At 40.7% G+C, this 20,046-nt stretch overlaps 1 protein-coding gene and 1 long non-coding RNA gene across 5 annotated transcripts in view; one reads left to right on the top strand and one right to left on the bottom strand.

Annotated features, from left to right (window-relative positions):
* Nucleotides 1–315: 315 nt before the first annotated feature.
* On the bottom strand, nt 316–18,103 carry LOC138764898 (uncharacterized). The gene is made up of 2 exons (XR_011358349.1): nt 17,831–18,103; nt 316–662 (listed from the first exon to the last, which is right to left on the bottom strand). It is a non-coding gene; the product is annotated as an uncharacterized lncRNA (long non-coding RNA).
* Nucleotides 18,029–20,046, top strand: part of LOC138764894 (NACHT, LRR and PYD domains-containing protein 3-like) — a 56,587-nt gene continuing 54,569 nt past the window's right edge. For all 4 annotated transcript variants that reach the window (XM_069941326.1, XM_069941325.1, XM_069941323.1 and 1 more), the window contains exon 1: nt 18,029–18,200. The gene's annotated coding sequence lies outside the window, so the exon portion shown is untranslated. The remainder of the gene's footprint in view (nt 18,201–20,046) is intronic.

The following is a 20,046-nucleotide window of genomic DNA, read 5'->3' as shown; positions in this document are numbered from 1 at the left end:
CAGGATGTCTCCTCTTCGTAAAAAACATTCCCTGGTATTTTACACTGAAATCTTGGACAATCATCAATAACGTTTCCGTGGGGCTGTTACAATAAGCCAGGTTATTATTCTGAGCTGGGGTGGGTGGGATTTGATTGGTTTGATACCGTTTTAATGCCTTTACTCCCATTTGCCTTAATATTATTATTCAACGCACTGACAGTCAGACACATTATAGTGGCCAGCCGAGTGCGCGAAGAGCTAAAGAGAAAAGGAAATACAGATAATCGCAATGACCCGGAGATGGAAAGCAGAAAAAAGTTTATCATTTTGCTCTTTGCCTTATCCGGGAGCTTCATACCATTGTGGATGGTATATGTCCTTTATTTCATCTATTATACAATTACAGGAAAAGATCGTAGTGATTTTAACGAATCCGAGAATATATTCCGTCAAGCTGGAACTTTACTCCTGAATTTAAACTGTTGCATAAACACATTCGTCTAAGTGGTGACTCAATCTAAGTTCAGAGATCAACTCTGGGATGCGGTGAAATATCCAATCATTTCATTTGTTCAATGGTGTAATAGTAGCTGCGAGAGGATGATACAGAAACCATGAAGGAGAAAGTTCCATCACCTCTAAGCGAAAGATTCGAACGTGCAGCGTCAGTGTTCTGGGACCTGTTGAAAGAACTGCAGAGAATTATCCCACGACAAAAGGGTATGGGCATAGTACTGCTGAATGGGATTACCATAAATACGTAATTGTGTATCAGTGTGGAGGTGGGGCGGCAAATTGTCTGCTTTATTATATTGGATTCTATTACTATAATTATCAAAACAAAGATCTAGTGTAATGTTGAACTGAACCGGTCAAATTAATGAAGCTGCTCTCATAAAAATGATAATGCTTATTGAACACCTTCCACAAATGAAATGTCTCAAATTAACTCAATGTTAAAACCCTTCAAAATTAAGAACACGGTCTCAATTTTCAACTCTTAATTTTAAAAAGGGTTTTGGTCGCGAAAAACAGTATAACGAGGACAGCCCGTCAATGCATCTTGTTCGTTCTTTTCGGAGCTTATTTTCACACCATTTAAGATCAATAATAATCGTCATCGTTCCTGAAGTAACTCTCAAAAGCACCACAGCTCACTTGTCAAGTGTCTCAAAACATAAAGTACGTCAACCCCAAGTAGAACGGGCAAAAGGAAAAACTTCAATATTGCATTGGAAATTAAAAATACAGAAAAAAAACCAGATCGCTGATATGTAAAGCTCTACGAACCAATACTACAAAGAACGTTTAAATATCAGAAATTGATTCAAATTTTAGTCGACCAATTTAGAGCATTAGCATAGTAAATATTTAAAACGAATGCAACAAATGGGACCAAGAAAAAAAATCTCAGTGTGAGAGCAGCTTGTAGTCACCCAACAATAATTCAGAACATCAGGCTAAAACAATTATCCTCACTTCCCTCACCCAGAAAGACAATGAAACCAGAGAGAAAAGCAGTATATATTTATTGAAATTAATATGTCATGGCACATCTGCCGAACCACCTCAAAATAACAGATATCAATAAAAAAAAACAATTTTTAAAATTATTCATTAACTATTGATGATGTAGTGGAACATATGCCAGAGCCATCGAATCATAGAGCACCTTACATAGCTGCAGCACATCCAAATGACGATGTAACTCAAAATAATTCAGCAACTCAGAATTCAAATATCACAGCAGATGCTTAATTTCAGCCACATTAAATGTCAAATATCCATCAAACATCCCAAAATAAGATATCAGCTGGAGAAATGAAACATCTGAAGTTGCACATCTTGGCACAGTTTAAAAAAAAACAGCCCAGCTCAGTTTCATTCAGGTAACACTAATTAGTCAGATCATTGCTTTAGGTGTGGCATTGAGATAGATAGGAACTTTTGTGCAAGCAACCTGGACATGTACGAAGGTGAGGTCCTTCTGGACAGAACTAGGCAAAGTCTCAGGGAAAATTATAGGTAAAGAATTCCCACAGGACCCTGTGGAGTCACGTGATGGAGTAGAAGTCAGTAGGGTAAAACAAGCCCTCTCCATAAAAAAGAAAAAAAGTCAGAAAAGAGAAAGTTCAACAATTATAAAATACAAGAAGTAGAAGATAAAATTGCAGAGAAGAGAAAGAAGATGGCACCTAAGAAGGAAAAAGTAAAAACGAGAAAAAAAGTCACTGGAAAAGAAAGAAGACCGTACCTGCACAAAGGAACAGGCAGTCATGGTGGCGAAGAACGTCCGTTCTCCAAGATTGGTGCTGGCCCTGCGGAGTCGCAATCCCCAGACCAGTGGACTGCAAAAATGGCTCTCTGAGCCAAACAAAACTGCGCAATCAAAGGTAAAAGAACACCAACGGGAGGGGAGGCTCAGCCGACGAGTAGGCAACAACACGGCGACCAGCTGACAGACGCCCGACACCAGGGCTCTCAGCTGGAAGATGAGGGAGGCGGCAGGAGAGGGAGTGAGGTACCAGGTGAGAAAAAAAGTCAACAGGGTGAACGGCAAGAGGAGCAGCAGCAGGAGGCCCAGCAAGAAGAGGCCCAACAAAGTGATACAAGCAACTCATCAGGAAAATCAGAAGAGATACAATACAAAGAGAAGAAAAAGACAAACACAGGTACAGACACAGAAGAAGAAGACCAAGATCTTCACAGAGAAATAGAAGGTAAAACAGATGGACAGAATATAGATAAAGCTTTTTTGAAGAACAAACGAGATCATTAAAAGAATGGTTGTCATTAGAATTTAGTTCAATTAAAAGAAAAATGAAAGGAACAGAAGATAAAATGCAAAGATTAGAACTAGTCATGACAGAAATAGGGAAGAGTAGAAAATGTGGAAGAACGAGAAATGGCTGTAGAAATGGAAGTAAACAACAAGAGGAAAATTGGAAGAAAGTGACCAATTAAAGAGACAAGAGTTGTTATCTCAGAAAATTGATATGTAGGAAAATTATAGTAGACGAAACAACATAAAAATAGTGGTCCTGAAGGAAGATGAAGAAGGCACAGATACGAAGGAATTTATAAAAGAATGGATCTCACAGGTCCTGGGAACAACAGAAATGCAGGAAGAAATGCAAATAGAAAGGGCACACAGAGCACTAGCTCCGAAACTGCAGACACATCAAAAATCTAGATCCATCTTAGTAAATTTTTTTAGATATACAACAAGAGAAAATATACTGGAGCGGGCAAGGAATAAAATTAGAGAAGATAATAAGCCATTGGAATACAAGGGTCAAAAAATATTATTTTTACCCAAACATAAGTTTTGAACTCTTAAAGAAGTGGAAGGAGTTTAATACAGCAAAAATGATTTTATGGAAAAAAGATTATAAATTCATATAACCATATAACTGTTTACGGTGTGGAAACAGGCCTTGTCGGCCCGTCAAGTCCACGCCAGTTCACTTGCCAATGCCCCAGGGCAGAGTTAGTCCCAACAGTGTTTGTTAAGATATCTAGCGGCTTAAAATACTTATACCCGGGGTGCAAAACAGGCTGTTCTCAGATCCGGAGGAGGCACAAGAATTTGCAGAGCGTTTGCAGGACAGAAGGAGAGATGAAGAGATGTAATAAGAATGAAGAACGGCGATAAAATGTATATGTAAAGAATTAAAGAGGGAAAAGAGAAGGGAAGGAAGGAAGTAAGGGGATACAAAAAAAGGGAGAGCTTTTTATATGTGTAAAAAAAAGTGTTCTCTGGGGTGGGGTTGGGGGGGAAGAGAATAACTGTCACTGCGAAATCAGTTGACACTTGCGAGCAAGATCATAATCCAAATGGAAAGAGGAGTTGTGGTTGCCGGCAAGGGTTAAGGGGCAACTCAGAGAAGGGGGCCATTTGGGGTTAAGGTAATATTGGGTGTAGGAATTATTGGAGTATTTATGTTTTAAATGTGTTGTCATGCATTGAGTTTAAAGAGAGAAAACAGATGAAAATGGGGAAAAGGGGGATGGAGGTGGTGAGGAAGGAGAAATTAGATGTAAACAAGATACAAGACAGCTCGTTGAACTATATGACTATAAACATTAATGGAATGCATAAACAAATTAAAAGGAAGAGGCTATTAAATTTACTAAAAAAAGAAAAAATAGATATAGCATTTGTGCAGGAAATGCATCTAACTGAAGTGGAACATAACAAATTAAAGAGAGACTGGGTAGGACACATAGCGGCAGAGATGTAGCTATATTAATTAATAAAAATGTACCAATCAAAATAGAGGAGGAAATAATAGATCCAGCAGGGAGGTATGTAATGATAAAGTGTCAGATATACTCAGAATTTTGGAATTTGTTCAATATATATGCACCTAATGAGGAGGATCAAAAGTTTATGCAGGATATTTTTTTGAAGATTGTAGATACACAAGGAAATACATTGATAGAAGGGGATTTTAACCTTAATTTGGATCCAAAGTTGGATAAAACTGGACAAAAGACAAGCAAAAAGAATAAAGTAGCCAAATTTATGGTTAAATCAATGCAGGAAAAGAAACTTATGGATATATGGAGGAGGCAGCACCCACCCAAGTGAGAAGGAATATTTATATTATTCGAGTAGGCATAAAACATACTCAAATATTGATATGTTTTTGTTGTTAGCCCATATTCAAGGGAGAGGTAGGAAAACTGAGTTAAAAGCTAGACTACTATTAGATCATTCAGCCCTAATATCAGCAATAGAAATGGAGGACATCCCACAAAGAACATATAGATGGAGGTTAAACTCCATGCTACTTAAAATGCAAGAATATAGAGACTTTATTGAATGTAAAATTAAAACATTTTGAAATAAACACTGAATCAGTGAAAGACAAATTTATATTATGCGACACAATGAAAATCTTCATTAGAGGACAAAAAATAAGTTATGTAACTAAGATGAAAAAGGACTACAATTGGGAAATAGAACAGTTGGAAAGGGAGATAGTAAGTACAGGAATGGAACTAGTAAAAAGGGATGATATAACGAAAAAGAGAGAATTGGCGGACAAAAAATAAAACATGAAACATTACTAAGAAACAAGGTGGAGAAGAACATAATGAAAATAATGCATAAGTATTACGAATTGGTAGAAAAAACACAAAACATTAGCCTGGCAACTTATAATAGAATAAGCTAAAAGAACTGTATTGGCATCAAGGAAAAAGGACAAACAAATTACATTTCACCCAATAGAGATTAATGAAAACTTTAAGAAATTTTATGAACAATTATACCAAACTGAGAACGAGGGAAAAGATGATAAAATAGAAGAGTTTTAGCAAAAATTGAACTGCCGAAATTGCAAGAAGAGGAACTGATAAAACCATTTGAAATAGAGGAAGTACAGGATATATTAAAAAAAGCTGCCGAACAATAAAACACCAGGAGAGGATGGATTCCCCATAGAATTCTATAAAACATTTAAAGAGTTATTAATTCCTCCTCTCCTGGAAGTAATGAACCAGGTAGAAGAAACACAAAACTTGCCAGATTAATGTAAGACAGCAATAATTACAGTAATACCAAAGACGGGGAAGGATCCATTAACACCAGCATCATATAGACCAATATCTCTACTTAACTCAGATTATAAGTTAATAGTGAAATTATTAGCAAACAGATTGGCCGATTGTGTACCAAAAATAGTAAAACAAGATCAAACTGGTTTTATTAAAAGACGAACAGCGGATAATGTCTGTAAACTTATTAATCTAATTCATGCAGTTCAAGGAAACAAGAAGCCAACAGTGGCTGTTGCTTTAGAAGCAGAAAAGGCCTTTGACAGAGTAGAGTAGAACTATCTATTTAAAGTTTTACAGAGGTTCAATCTATCAGAAAAATATATTAATTGAATTAAAGCATTGCATAATGGACCATTGGCGAAGGTAACAGTAAATGGATATGTATCAAGCCAATTGAAATCGATGAGACTGCGGCCTGGCCACGGCTTGGAGGTGAGACTTGCCACGGCCCGGCGGAGCAGCCGGAGGGTCCGAAGTGTTCGGTGCCCGGGGCGCGGACTCGGCCTTTGTTGAATCCCGTGTTGCCCGGGGTGGGGGGGGGCGGTGGTGAGTGCGGCCTTCGGGATGGGCCGGTGCCTCGTCCCCCCACAGTAAATGGGTGAGGAGGGGTGAGAGGGCAGAGACCGCGCCTCCTGTCCCACGGAGAGGGTGGAGGGGGGGGGGGGGGGAAAAAAAAAAAAAATCGGGGAGAAAGGTCCCTGACAACGCGTGTGTCCGGCTGCAGCCCCTGTTTCCCCCCGGCCGCACGGATGAGTGGGGGCTCCCACGCAGGGCAAGGGTGAAAGGAGTCTTGTGGTTATTGAGGCAACAAATTCAAACAGGTCCTGGTCTTGTGGTCAATTTGCAGTTTGTTTTCAGGTTCAAGTTTATTGTCACATGTACAAAGATGCAGTGAGGAAGTTTGTTTTGGAGCAATCTAGCTAGACATCCTGTACATAGTCCAGCAAATAAGCCACAGTGCAGAAGTGTAGTTACAGGGACAGATCAGTTGGTACAAGGTAAAAGCAGCAGGTATGAGGATCATCAGGAGTCTGATAACAGGGGGAAGGAATCTGTTGGAGGGTGATCTCACACTGGTGAATCATCCACATGGGGAGGAGGGGAAAGGGATTGTGTCTGGGGAGGGGTGAGTCTTTTAATATGTTGCTTGCTTTTAAAAGGCAGTGGGAAGTGGAGGTGGAATAGATTCTCTCCATCAATATTAGTGACTCCGATTATATATTTTTAAACATTATCAATACATCACGGTTAAAGGTTCTCCAGCCCATGAACCTCGTGCTGCCCAATTAACCTATTAATTACAGGGGGTTCATACTGACTCTTAACAGGCAGGACTTGATTCGATCCTGGGTCGTTAGTTATATAATAACATTTCACTAACCGTTTCACCCAATTACAGGAATTGAATCTCATGTCCTGAATTTGGACCAAATAAAGCAGCTGTTTGGAAAAAAAAAAAACAAAAAAAAACAAGCCAATTGAAATCAAGTAGGTCAACTAGTCAGGGATGTTCATTATCCCCCTCATTGTTCGCCTTAGCAATAAAACCATTGGAAAACTGATAAGAACAGAAAATAAAATAGAATGGATAAAAATAAAGGAGAAGGAGTATAAAATCAGTTTATTTGCAGATGACATCATAGTATTCCTAACAGAACCAGAAATATCAATAAAAGAATTACATAAGAAAATGGAGTATGGAAAAATAGCGGGGTACAAGATCAACGCAAATAAAACTGAAGTGATGCCAATGAGTAATGCGGATTATACAGAATTTAAAAAAGAATCACCATTTAAATGGCAAGCACAAGCAATCCAATATCTAGGTATCAGGTTAGATAATAACTTAAGCCACTTGTAAAAACTAAATTATTTAGCTTAAAAGAAATTGCAGTAAGACTTAGAACATTGGAAAGAATTACTACTAACATTGATAGGGAGGGCAAATTACATTAAAAGAGATACAATACTCATTTCAATCGTTACCAATTCCCTTAACAGTGAAATTCTTCAATGAACTAAAGAGAATATGGAAATTCTTGTGGAAAGGAGGGAAACCGAGGGTAGTGTTAGATAAATTAACAGAGAGGTATAACCAAGGTGGTTTGCAGTTATCAAACTTTAAAAATTATTATAGAGCCGCACAATTAAGGTATTTATCAGATTTTTACCAGACAAGGGAAAAACCAGTCTGGACTATAGAACTAGATAAAATAGGGGAGAAGGTAACGGAACATATACTTTATAAGTGGGATGAGAAGCTGGTGCAATAAAATAGCTCACCAGATTTGCATCATTTACTTAATATATGGAAGAAGATCCACTTAGAAAGGAAAAAAAAACAAATTACCAAATACCAAAATTGTTATTTACACAAAACCTACTAATCCCTTTTACAATATATAACCTTTCCTTTTGAGAATGGGAGAGAAAAGGAATCAAAAGAATAGAAAATTGTTTGTTGGGAAATAATTTATTAACATTTGAACAGTTGAAGTACAAATATGGAATAACTCATGGTACAATGTTTGCATATCATCAACTGAAAACTTATTTAAAAGATAAATTGGGAAACAGATTGAGATTACCAGAAGGAAGCAGCTTTGAATATGTGATTACAGACACAATAATAATTAAAAGATTTATAACGAACATGTACATTAAGCTGCAAGATAAGGAAAATGATGAAATAAACTATAAACTAAACAAAAGTGGGAAAAAGATTTAAACAAAGATAAAAAATGAAGCATGAGAAGTTATGTTCTGGAACTATGAAGAATACAACAAATACAAGGTTACACAAGATACAGTATAATTGGTTACACAGGTTATATTATCACACCTCAAAGATAAAAGAATGGGATCCAACAATATCAGATAGATGTTTTCACTGTAAAAAGCTAATGGGAACAACAGTACATGCAATTTGGGCATGTACAAAAGTGAAAATGCTTTGGGAAGATCTAAATCACATATTAAATAAAATCACAAAAAAAAACATACCAAAAAATCCAGAGATCTTTCTTTTAAGTAACACAAGTAGTCAGGAATTAGGCCTCAAATTGGATAAAGTGCAAAAAAGATTTATTATGATAGCCTTCACAGTAGCAAAAAAATGTTTAATGTCAACTTGGAAAATGGCAGCGAGCCTGAGAATACACCAATGGTACATGGAAATAAATAAATGTATTCCACTGGAAAAAAAAACATAATTTAATAAATAAAGTCATATTATTTGAACAAAATTGGGAACCATACATGGAACATAACAAAGAGGGCTTGCCTCAGACCTCCACCCCCTAAAATGATAAGACAAAACAACTTGATTCATGTGTCAAAGTAGATGACACATTTTTCTTGTTTATTTTTCATTGTGTGAAGACATTGTTTTATGGTTTTATTGTATTGTATATGTTGAATATTTATTGGTTTTGGAGTGGGGTGGGAAGGGGGGAATAAAGGGAGAAAATGTCACTGTGTATATTTAATGAGAAACATTTGTATATATTTTGGTTGATATGGTTCACAGTGTGAAAAATAAAAAATTATATTTAAAAAATTTCCCACAGGACCCCGAGTTGTTCCTGCTGGGTAAGAGTTAAAATGAAGCTGTCCAAATTCGAAATTCAATTCGTAATGATTGCCTTGGAGATGGCCAGGAAATGCATAGCAGTTATCTGGAAATCCAATGCTTGCCTGAGCAATGGAGCAGGGAGATGCAAGCCTGTGTTCCCCTGGAGAAAGTCACCTATAACTTGAGGGGAAGGTACTGCACCTTCCAAAAAATTTGGCAGCCACATTTGAGGAATATTGGAGCACGGCTGTGAAAAGAGACAACTTTGCCAAGGGGCCTGGCTCACTCAAATTCCTCCCCAATCACTGGGGTGGGGGGGGGGGGGGGGGCCAATGAGGATCCGCCTCAGTCCAGCCAAGGAAATACAGGAAAACAAAGTAAAAATCAGACGAATCTCTGGCCGCTGGGCCAAGCTACACTCATAACTCCGGGATATTATTTAATCCCATTTGAACGTTTTAATGTACTAAGTGGTTTTTTTTGCTCTTCAGTTGTCCAATTGTTAAGTGTTTGAGGTCAAAGGAATGTGGTGGTGGGGGGGAGGGAGAAAGGGAAAGGAGTGTTAGGCTTTGCATAGATGGGATTAGGATAAGTTGTAATTGATACAAATTTGTAAAGCTGTGAGTAAGTGTGTAAACTGTTGAGTTCAGTTTTTAAAACTATAAATAACATATTTTTAAAAAGAACACTAATTAAGCAAAAGTAAAACACGAAGGTCTGCATCCACTGAAATTGAAGCATAAACACACTGCTGGAGAAACTCAGCAGGTCCAACAGTGTACTTTATACAGCAAAGATACACACCCAACATTTCAGGCTTAAGCCCTTCAAGCAGAATTGTGGAACTGTAAGGACACATCACAAAGCAAAAAGTACATCAGAAAAATCCGAGATATAGCACATAATAAGTGAGAAATAAATGGTGACGGTAAACAATCTTTTACGATTCTGTTTAGTCTTTTAATTGTGTTTTTTTTCCTCGATAAACATCCATCCATCCATCCTGGCATCCTGGTATCCCCCCCCCATGCACAGACCCAGTCTCCCTAATATCAGTTGGGGAGACTGTTGTAGATTAAGGGTTTGATTCAAAATGTTTTACATTGTGCTTTCAGCCTGAGGGACAATATATTTAGAGATTCAGGAGTCAAACTACTATTGCCCAAAAGAACCCTACCTCTAAAATACAGCAGATGATGTGACATACTAAGATTTAGTGTGATAACAATAATTTGATAAATAATGGAACATTAAATGAGAACTTACCGGTTCAGTTTGATGATTATTATTTGAGTAATGGGAGTGGTGAGATAATACGAGATCCCATCTGAACATGTGCAGCCAATCTCTGAATCTTGAAAAAGACATCCACTGGTATAATTCTTTCAAAAGAGCGTTTTATTGTGAGGCATACATGATTCACTAGAAACTACCTGAACAATGTTCAAAGTAATTACAGGAAGGCATATTATCTCATCACTCCCATTACTCAAATAATAATCATCAAACTTCGAACTGATAAGTTCTTGTTTAATGCTCTATTTTTCATAATGTTTATTGGCTCGCTAATGAGATTTCAAAGCTTAGTGGTCTCTTTTTCACATGGTTTGAAAGACCACAGGGTAAATCAATGGACCTCCAGAAAGAGTCACAATTCAATCGGCAGCCTGCAAAATTGCTGCAATTAAATTTTGCCCCTCCATCCTCAAAGGTTTATTGTAAAACCTGCTAAAAGTTCTTTCATTTGACCATCCTGCCTGACGGATGATATCCCAAATGGAGACTTCTGTTCTACTAGCAGTAGACATAGCTGCCCCAAAATGAGTGGTGTCCTCAAAGCCTTCATGGTCCTGGGAACGGGGAGTTCTAAGGGGGCACATCTTATCGGAGTCGGGGGCAGTTATGCCATTCTCCATCATGTATCCAAGGATAGCCAGACATTTAGTCCAGAACACACAGATGCTAGAATTGTGAGTGAGGTTCAGGGCTTTTGCTGCATGGAGAAAACTCTGAAAGTTGGTGTCATGGTCCTCCAGTGTATGGCCACAATGGTGAAGTTATCGAGGTAGGGGAAGGTAGCCTTCAACCCATACTCATCTACCATTCTGTCCATCTTCCTCTGGAAAAGATGGAAACCATTAGAAATACAGAAATGGATCCTCTGGAATTGATAGAGACGATCATTAGCCTCAAATGCCATTTTTGGATGGTCTTCGGAACGGATTGGCAACTGGTGACAAGCAGCTTTCAGGTCGATGGTCAAATAGACCCAATACTGCGCAATATCATTCACCACGTCTGCAATCCAAGGGAGGGGTAAGTGTCCAGGAATATGTACCAATAAATAGTTTGGCTATAGTCAGTTACTAGCCTGGACTTGTTTTCCCCTTTTACTACTACCACTTGCTCTCTCCAAGGGCTAGTGCTAGATTCGTTGATACCTTTATTGAGTAGACATTGTATCTCAGACTTTATGAAGTCTCAGTCTGCTGTGCTGTACCTTTTGCTCTTGGTAGCAATAGGTTTGCCATCTGGGGACAGATTTGGGAAGAGAGGTGGGGGCATCAATATTCAATTGCATGTGGGTTCTGATTTTAAGGGCCCTCCATTCCAAACTGTTATGGGGGAGGGGACCAGAATACTTCAAGGACACACTTTTAAGGTGACACAGGAAGTCTAGACCCAACAACACCAGAGCACACAATTCATTAAGTTCATACAGGCGTATTTTACAAAATCCCTCCCCCCACAAAAGGCAAATGTACTATGCAATGTTCTTGAATATGAGTAGAGTGCAAATGAGATGCAAGAAATATACATTAATTGGAAGGATACATCTTTAGGTTGTATTCTTCTACAGTCTGAGAGTCTATGAACCTTTTCAGTATAGGTATTTAGTGGAGTGTTTATTTACATTAACAGTCACTATGGAGTTGCTAAGGTGGTGAGGCCGTCCTGATCTAGAACCACTGAGGCAAGGACTCTGGAGACGCTGTTCTCCTCACTTGAGTGGCCCCCACTGTCCTGGGTTGCCCGTGGGTGAGATGGCGTCTGTCACATTTGTGGACCGAAATGTGAAGTTAATGAAACATTAAACACAAGTTTTATCAGGTAAACTTCTCTGTGCCATTCTTCTCCAGTTTCCTTTGTTCTCTTGCTTGTGCTCTTATCTCTCTCTCATACCACGTGACTTCCGGTACATCTCATACATATTCATTATCATGACATCCCTCCTTTAATCAGAAATAAACTTTACCTTCACTTACCAATATCCCTCGGAAACATACAAACATCGTAACTAATGGTAATATTATAACTCAACTACATAAAATTTACTTCCTACAACATTCATACATGCACTTTATGATATAAGATTAAATACTGTCTCAAAGTTCTTATTAAAATTATGGCACAAAGTCTTCGTATCGTTTGGGCACTTTCCGGTTTCGTTTCGGCCCGCCTGCGATATTGTCGTCGCTTCTCGGTTGTTCACTCTCAGCGTCGGAAATACTGCTCGCCACAGCTTTGGGTGTTTCTGGCGCTCTAGTCACTTCATCAGGAGTGCTGGTAACTGCCTCTGGAACATCATCAGGTCTCTCAGTTTCAGCATCTCGTATTGGCCTTTCAATCTCTTCGCTTGATGTATCTCTGGACTGGTACCTTTTTACACCTGAGACATTTCTCTTATACATGACTCCAGTCGGAGACTTGATTGTCACCATACTGCCACTTCTGGATACGACAGTATAGGGTTGATGGTAATAAGGTGTGTCTAGCTTACCACCAGTTTCATGCCTCACTAGAACATTATCTCCTGGCATGATGTCTGAGTACTTGGCTCCACGTTTCGAATCTGTGTACAGATTTGCTGCACCTTTCTTTTCAGCATCATGGTCCCTCATCTCCTGGTCGTCTTGGATTTCCTTTATTTCTGGCATTTTTGTGCGGATTTTTCTCCCAAAAAATGCTTCTGCAGGACTTTTTCCAGTGGTTGCATGAGGCATTGCTCGATAGACAGCCACATAAGATAGCAATGCTTCTCGCCAATTTTGTCCTTCTGCGAGTGCAATCCTCAATCGTTTTTCAATGGATTGATTTTGTCTCTCTACTTCTCCGTTGGCTTGCGGCCATTTCGGAGTTACTTTATGATGGTGGATACCTGTGGTCCTCATGTATTCCGCAAATGTCTCTGAAATGAATTGTGGACCATTGTCAGAGTATAATGTAACAGGTAATCCATATCTTGCGAATATCTCTGCTAACGCTTGTATTGTTTTTTCAGTGGTTGTGGACTTCAACACTACATACTCATAGTATCTGCTGTAGTAATCTATCACTACCATAATTGATTCACCCGTCGGTAAAGGTCCAAGAAAATCAACAGCTACGTCGATCTATGGTCCTGTCGGGAGTTGCGTACTCCGGATCGGTTCTGGCGGATTACTCCTACTTGTGATTTGACATCCGTGACAAGTTTTAACAAATTTCTCTGCGTCTTTATCACAACTTGGCCACCATACCTTGGTCCTGAGGTTTTTGCTTGGTACATGCGCTAAGGATACGATCTTCGGTCTCAATCTTTGCGGAATCACCAATCTGCAACCTCTTAATACATACTGTCCGATGCAACAAAGTTCGTCTCTAATGTGAATGTAAGCCTTGTGAGTACACTTGTCCCATAGTCCACGCTGTACACATTCTCTTACTTCCATGAGTTCTGGATCACGTTCGGATTCTCTTTCGACTTCCTTCGTAGTCACAGCTTTCGGAGTCGACTGAATAGCTACGAAGCATACAAAGCTCTCTGTTTCTGTTCCCAATTCTGACTTGGATTGTGGACCACCATCCTTCACCAATCTGGACAGCGGATCAGCAATGTTTGCTTTCCCTGCAATATGGATTACTTTATATTTGTAGGGTTGTAGTCTGAGTACCCATCTCTTTATTCTGGCACATGATTTTGATCTAGGTGCTTAGATCACCTCTAATGGCTTATGATCTGTGATGAGTTCAAATTCAATGCCGTATAAATATGTATGGAACCTCTCACAGGCCCATACAAGTCCGAGTGCTTCTTTCTCTGTCTGAGAGTATCTTCTTTCCACATCTGATAACAATCTGCTGGCATAGGCAATGATTCTTGGTCCTCCATCATGCATCTGGACCAACACTGCTCCTAAACCAACTGGGCTGGCATCCGCTATGACTTTGGTTGATGCCGCCGGATCGTAATATCCAAGAGTTTTTGCATCTGTCAGGCTTTGCTTCAGCGCTGTGAATGCTTTCTTCTGCTCAGATCCAAAATGAAATAGTACTCCTTTCCTGGTTAGTTTCCTTAGTGGTTCTGCCACTGTAGCGAAATTAGGAATGAACTTTGCACAAAAATTGACCAATCCCAGGAAACTCCTCACCTCTGTTGCGTTCTGAGGTGCACGTGCCTCTGCAATAGCTTTCACCTTGGCCTCTGCAGGGTTTAGTCCTTCCCGTGTAAGTCTGTGTCCCATGAAGTCCATTTCTGACACACTAAACTGGCACTTGTTTCCATTCACGGTAAGGCCTGCCTCCTGTAGTCTAGATAGTACACGCCTCAACCGTTTATCATGCTCTTCCTTCGTTGGTGCATGGACTATAATGTCATCAGAAATGTTGGCAACTCCAGGAATGCCTTGAATCACTCGATGGATTTCATACTGGTAGATCTCCGAAGCTGCATTAATTCCAAATGATAGTCTTTTGTAACGATACAATCCACAGTGAGTCACAAATGTAGTTACATCTCGGGAACCCGGATCCAGCTCTAATTGATGATAGCCCCATTTCAGATCAATTTTTGAGAATATCTTACTGGTAGTTATTTCCTCCACTGTTGGTATAGGGTGTCGTTCTCTAATTATAGCTTCATTGGCTATTCTCATGTCAACACATAGTCTTATCTCACCCTTTGGTTTGGGCACAATCACTACGGGACTGACCCATTGTGTTGAATGTTCCACCGGTTCAATAATGTCTTGTTCGATCAATTCTTTAATTTTGGCTTCGACTTTCCCACGAAGTCCAAATGGAGTTCGGCGCATTGGTTGTGCCTTGGGTTTGACCGTTTCATCTACTACTAGCTTCAATTGTCGACCTTTCAGCTTTCCTACTCCTTGGAAGACTGCGGGGAATTCTTGCTTCATATCCTCGTATGACTGAATTGAATTGACACAAGCTCCAATATGAAGTATTGCCAGGTCTTGCTTCTACTCAGCAATGGTTCTCCCCTCTCTTCTATGACCATAAACTCTGCTTCGGTGTACTTATCTCCAGCTTCAACAGTTGCAGTAAAACATCCAATGGTCTGCAATGGCTTAGTTGCTGTGAATGGATATAGTTTCTTGGAACACTTCTTTGAGGTACAGATGATCTTTTTCCTTTTCAACTTCTCCCATAAATGTCGATCAATCACATTACTGTCACTGCCTGAGTCTACAGTGACCTGAACTGACACTCCACCAATGATCACTGCGACCTTCTCATGACGTACTTCATTCAACGTAAGTTGGTAACAACTCTGTTCCTCCTGGGTATCATCATCGTCACCGTCTATCTGGCAAATGGTATCTTTCTTTCCAGGATACTTTCCTTTCCCCCAGGCTTTGCCTTTGGAAGTTGTACTCTTCCTCTTCTGGTCTGCATTGGACTTGCTTTTGCACTTCTTTGCAAAGTGGTCCTTACCTCCACACTTTCTGCAAACTTTGCCTTTGGCCGGGCAATATGGGTCTTTTCCAAAGTGACCTCGGTTTCCACATCGATAACACTCCACGTCCTGTGTCGGCATATATCTTGGCTGATTATGGCGATGTGAGAGCCTCTTAATTTGCTGGCTTGAGTTGTCTTTCAGGGTCATGGTATGAAATTGCCCTTCAACAGCCTCTAATGCAGCAGCAATGGTTAAAGCATCGGTGAGTTCCAACTCACTCCCTCTTTCCAGTAGACGTCTTCTGAGTTTATCTGATCTGCAGTGCTGTACGACTTGATCCAGTAATTGGTTGTCCAAATCAGCTGGCATGTAATTGCATCCAACACCTAGCTGGCGTAGTCTTGTCACGTACTGAGCAATTGTCTGGCCATGATGAAATATTCCAGCCCCAAAAGTACTGAGTCACAGAGAAATTTCTTATCACCTTGAAGTCGTCTGTAATCCTCTGTAATCTTGTTTAGTCTTTAATTTTCTTCAAGCTTCTTTCATCCTCGTCGCCAATGTCACATTTGTGGCCCGAAATGTGAAGTTAATGAAACATTAAACACAAGTTTTATCAGGTAAACTTCTCTGTGGCTTTCTTCTCCCGTTTCCTTTGTTCTCTTGCTTGTGCTCTTATCTCTCTCTCATACCACCTGACTTCCGGTACATCTCATACATATTCATTATCATGACAGCGTCAACCTTGTGGTGCAGCAAGATGGCTGCCCTCCTTCCTCTGACAATGTTGGCGCGGAATTTGAATTTGAGTCGCAGCAAGATGGCCACTGAGCCTTTTTTGCAACATTTTCTCACATCCACCCTCCTTCGGCATATAGTGCAGCAACTGGGTTCAGGCAAATTCGGGGCAGATGGCTTGGGGCTGGAATCGAATCTAAGAGTGGTGCACGTCATGGACTTCCTCGAGCTTCCCCTCGCATGGCAAACCCTCACCCAATGCACTTTCTTGCCACAGATGGAGCAAACTGAGTCTTGAGCCAGGCAATGAGATCAGGGATGCTAGCCCTTGGTGCCGGAAAATAACTTCCTAGCTTGTGAGCGCTCCCTAGCACAGGAAGGAACAGCTGTTAGGGCTGGGGTAGCAGTAGCAGCCGGTCCTTGGAAGGGGTCACCTGGGTGAGCGAGCTCACTCGCTTTGAGGTTATCATTCTCGTGTTTGGCCTGTTGCACTGACTGGGCCACTTCAACGTGGCTAGCCAGGTCCTTCTTACCTGACTCAATCAGTTACTGCCTCATGTCCCTCGAGCGGACCCCCGCAACTAGTGTCCCAGATCTGTTACGAACAGGGCCCGTAGCCATTTCGTACCTCCACAGATCCAGCGGGTCATCATCGATGGTCTGCCCTGGCCTTTGGCAACGTAGAATGAATCAGTGTCTCACTAGGACCTCTTTTTGCATTTTCCGGTACAAAGCCTTCAAAGCCTCGATGGCAGCATCATATGCAGTGCAGTCCCTGATGACTGCATACCCTTTCCTTCCTCCCCTCAAAATGTGTGCAGACCTCCTGAGTTCAGCCCTCTGGTCACGGCAGGTAGCCCTGGAAGCAATCTACTCAGTAGCCACGTCGGGGGACAAAGGGTCAATCAGCAGCAGACCTGGCTTGAGCAGCGCTTCCATCTTCTGGGGAATGCTAATAAAGTTAGAACGTGAGTAAAAGCTCTCACGACTGGAGAGCTTTTATAATCTTAGAACCGAGGGTAGGGTCTTCAGAGGGTTCAGGCAGGAAACCAGGGGAGATGAGGGCGGAGCCCGCCATCAGTACAACACACCACTGCACTGCAGAACTAAGCGCCCTTAACAGAATGAAATTGGCCCGAGACAGCAAATAATAAAGTGATGGATCTCCATGCCTGGGTCTTGAGGACTCTCTCGGGCCCGAAACGTTGGTAATAAGTCATGGGATTCAGCTTCGTTCCTCCAGCATTTCTCGGGATTCTGACATCTCCAGCCTTCCGTGTTTTACTCACCTCATTCAAACCGAGCCGCATCTCCCCGATAGCTGCCTCGTTCTCCTCTTCGGTCCGTAGACCGTCCGGCATCGCGAAGAGACGCGCCTTCTTCAAACCGTGATGGGAAGCTGCCTCCGTTACGCATGCGCGTCTTTGAACTGCGTTCGCAGTGGGAAGCGGAAGTGCCATCGAGTTATTGACGGGTTGCGCGCGCGCGCGCGCGCCCGCCCGGCAGAACCCGAGCCCTGAGGGAGGGCGCGCGATGGTCGGACAGTTGTTTAGTGTCGCTCAGGCGTGTGTGTGGTGACTGAGGCGCGATGGGCGCACGTCATGGAGTCGTCCAGAACCGAAAAAAGCCCCTCGGCCTAATTTCTCTCTACAGACCAAGGTACCTCCTTAAACTCATTTGGCCCAGATCCCCTCGAAACCTTTCCTACCCGTGGGCCTGTCGAAATGTTTTTGAACGTTCCCTTCTCTACCTCATCCTCTGGCAGCTTCTTCCGCATCCCATCACCAAGTATAATCCCTTTAAACATTTAACGGCTCGCTTTGAATCTGTGTTCGCTTGTTTTTGGCCTTCTACTCTGTGGAAAACATTGTGATCGTCCATCTTATTTGTGCTACTTCCCTCGATTTGTAAAGGCCTGTTAAGATCACACCTCTGCCTCCTTTGCTGCAGGGAAAGCATCCTGTTCTAACAAGCCCTCCAGTCCTGGCAACACTTTTGTGAATATTTTCTTTACCTGGTCTCACATCATCAAATCCTTCCATAATATGGGAACTGGAATTGCATATTGTTCCATCTCACCAATGTCTAGACCAGCTGTCACATGATGCCTCACTGGAGAGCCCTTTCTGATGACCAAGTTATTTGCCTTCATTGCTTTGTCTACCTGTGTTCCAGCATTCAGGGAACTATGTACTTGGGACCCTACCTCTCTTTCTTCTACAAATACTACCTCCTGCCCTGTCTTATGGTGTGTATGACCTACCCTGGTTTAACGTTCTCATCACTTTGCCCTTGTCTGAATATAATTCCATTGCCCACTTTGTGTTGTGACCTTAAACAACCTACCTTGCTGTTGACCACTCCACCCATTTTGGTATTGTCTGCAAAATTGCATAATGTGCCATTTTCACACTCATTCAAATTATTAATATATGACTACAACAAGGGATCCAGCAGTGATTCAGGCAAAGACCTGCCAGGTGATCTACTTAAGCTGGAGCTTGACAGAATGTGAATTACTCTTACCCTAATGAGGCTAATAAGTTTTTACAATAATTTTACTGCAGTGTTTGAAATAAATTTTGTACATACTTAAAATTTTCCTGGTCATATGGTAGAAAACTTGACTCTGACCTTTCAAATTTGTTCCTCTGCATGCAAACTTGGTATCGGTTCCAATGGTAAGACATAAAAGTGTCTTTTAGTGGCATCATTTGTTTTAGCTCATATCAATATTTTTCCCAATTTATATTGTAAACAGTCTAATGTGGAATGATGTTAATTAGCAACAGCTAATATTTGGACAGGGGAGGAAACTGAACTACATGTTAAATTGAATGTGCCACTAATTAAACCTTATAAAGAAATGATCAATTTATTGATCATCTGAAAATCTTCAATAGAATCTGGTTATGTGTTAAAGTTCTGGGGAAAGCAGCTGATGTATTTTGTTTCATGACAATTTTTTTTACAAAGATTGGCCTCTATTCTTTCCTCTGCCCATCAGCTGGGACTTGCAGATGTGAGATTGGAAAAATTCTCAATGGAGCTGTTGAGTTTTTGCAACTATTAAATTTTAGTCCTCTTATGGTGTGTTTTTTGGAGAAAACTAAAGACTAATTGGGTGCCTAATGGAAGAATGGAAACTTACTTCAGTTCTTTATCCCACGTTCGTACTGATCTATCTGTCTTTACGCACATATCTCACAAAAACACAATGTAAATTGGAAGGGCAGCACCTTTTAATTTGATCTTCAGAATGAATGAACGGAATTAAAATATCAAATTGCCATTCCGAGCATGTATCTTGCAAATAACCCATTTTATCTTTTTTTTCCCTTATGCCTTCTGAGGTTCAGATTTCATTTATCTCCTGAATATACCATCTCCAGATTCACCTTTTGGTGTTCACTAGCCTTTCACCAAGAAGTGAAGTGTTGCTCAGTCTCTCCTTGTAACCACTTAATCTTTTTATTCTATCTACATTCTCCCACCTATGTCTTCC

This window comes from Narcine bancroftii, chromosome 5 (genome assembly GCF_036971445.1).
Source record: "Narcine bancroftii isolate sNarBan1 chromosome 5, sNarBan1.hap1, whole genome shotgun sequence".
NCBI lineage: Eukaryota > Metazoa > Chordata > Chondrichthyes > Torpediniformes > Narcinidae > Narcine > Narcine bancroftii.
Note: the sequence above shows the minus strand (reverse complement) of the source record. Positions and strands in the feature narration are given on the sequence as shown.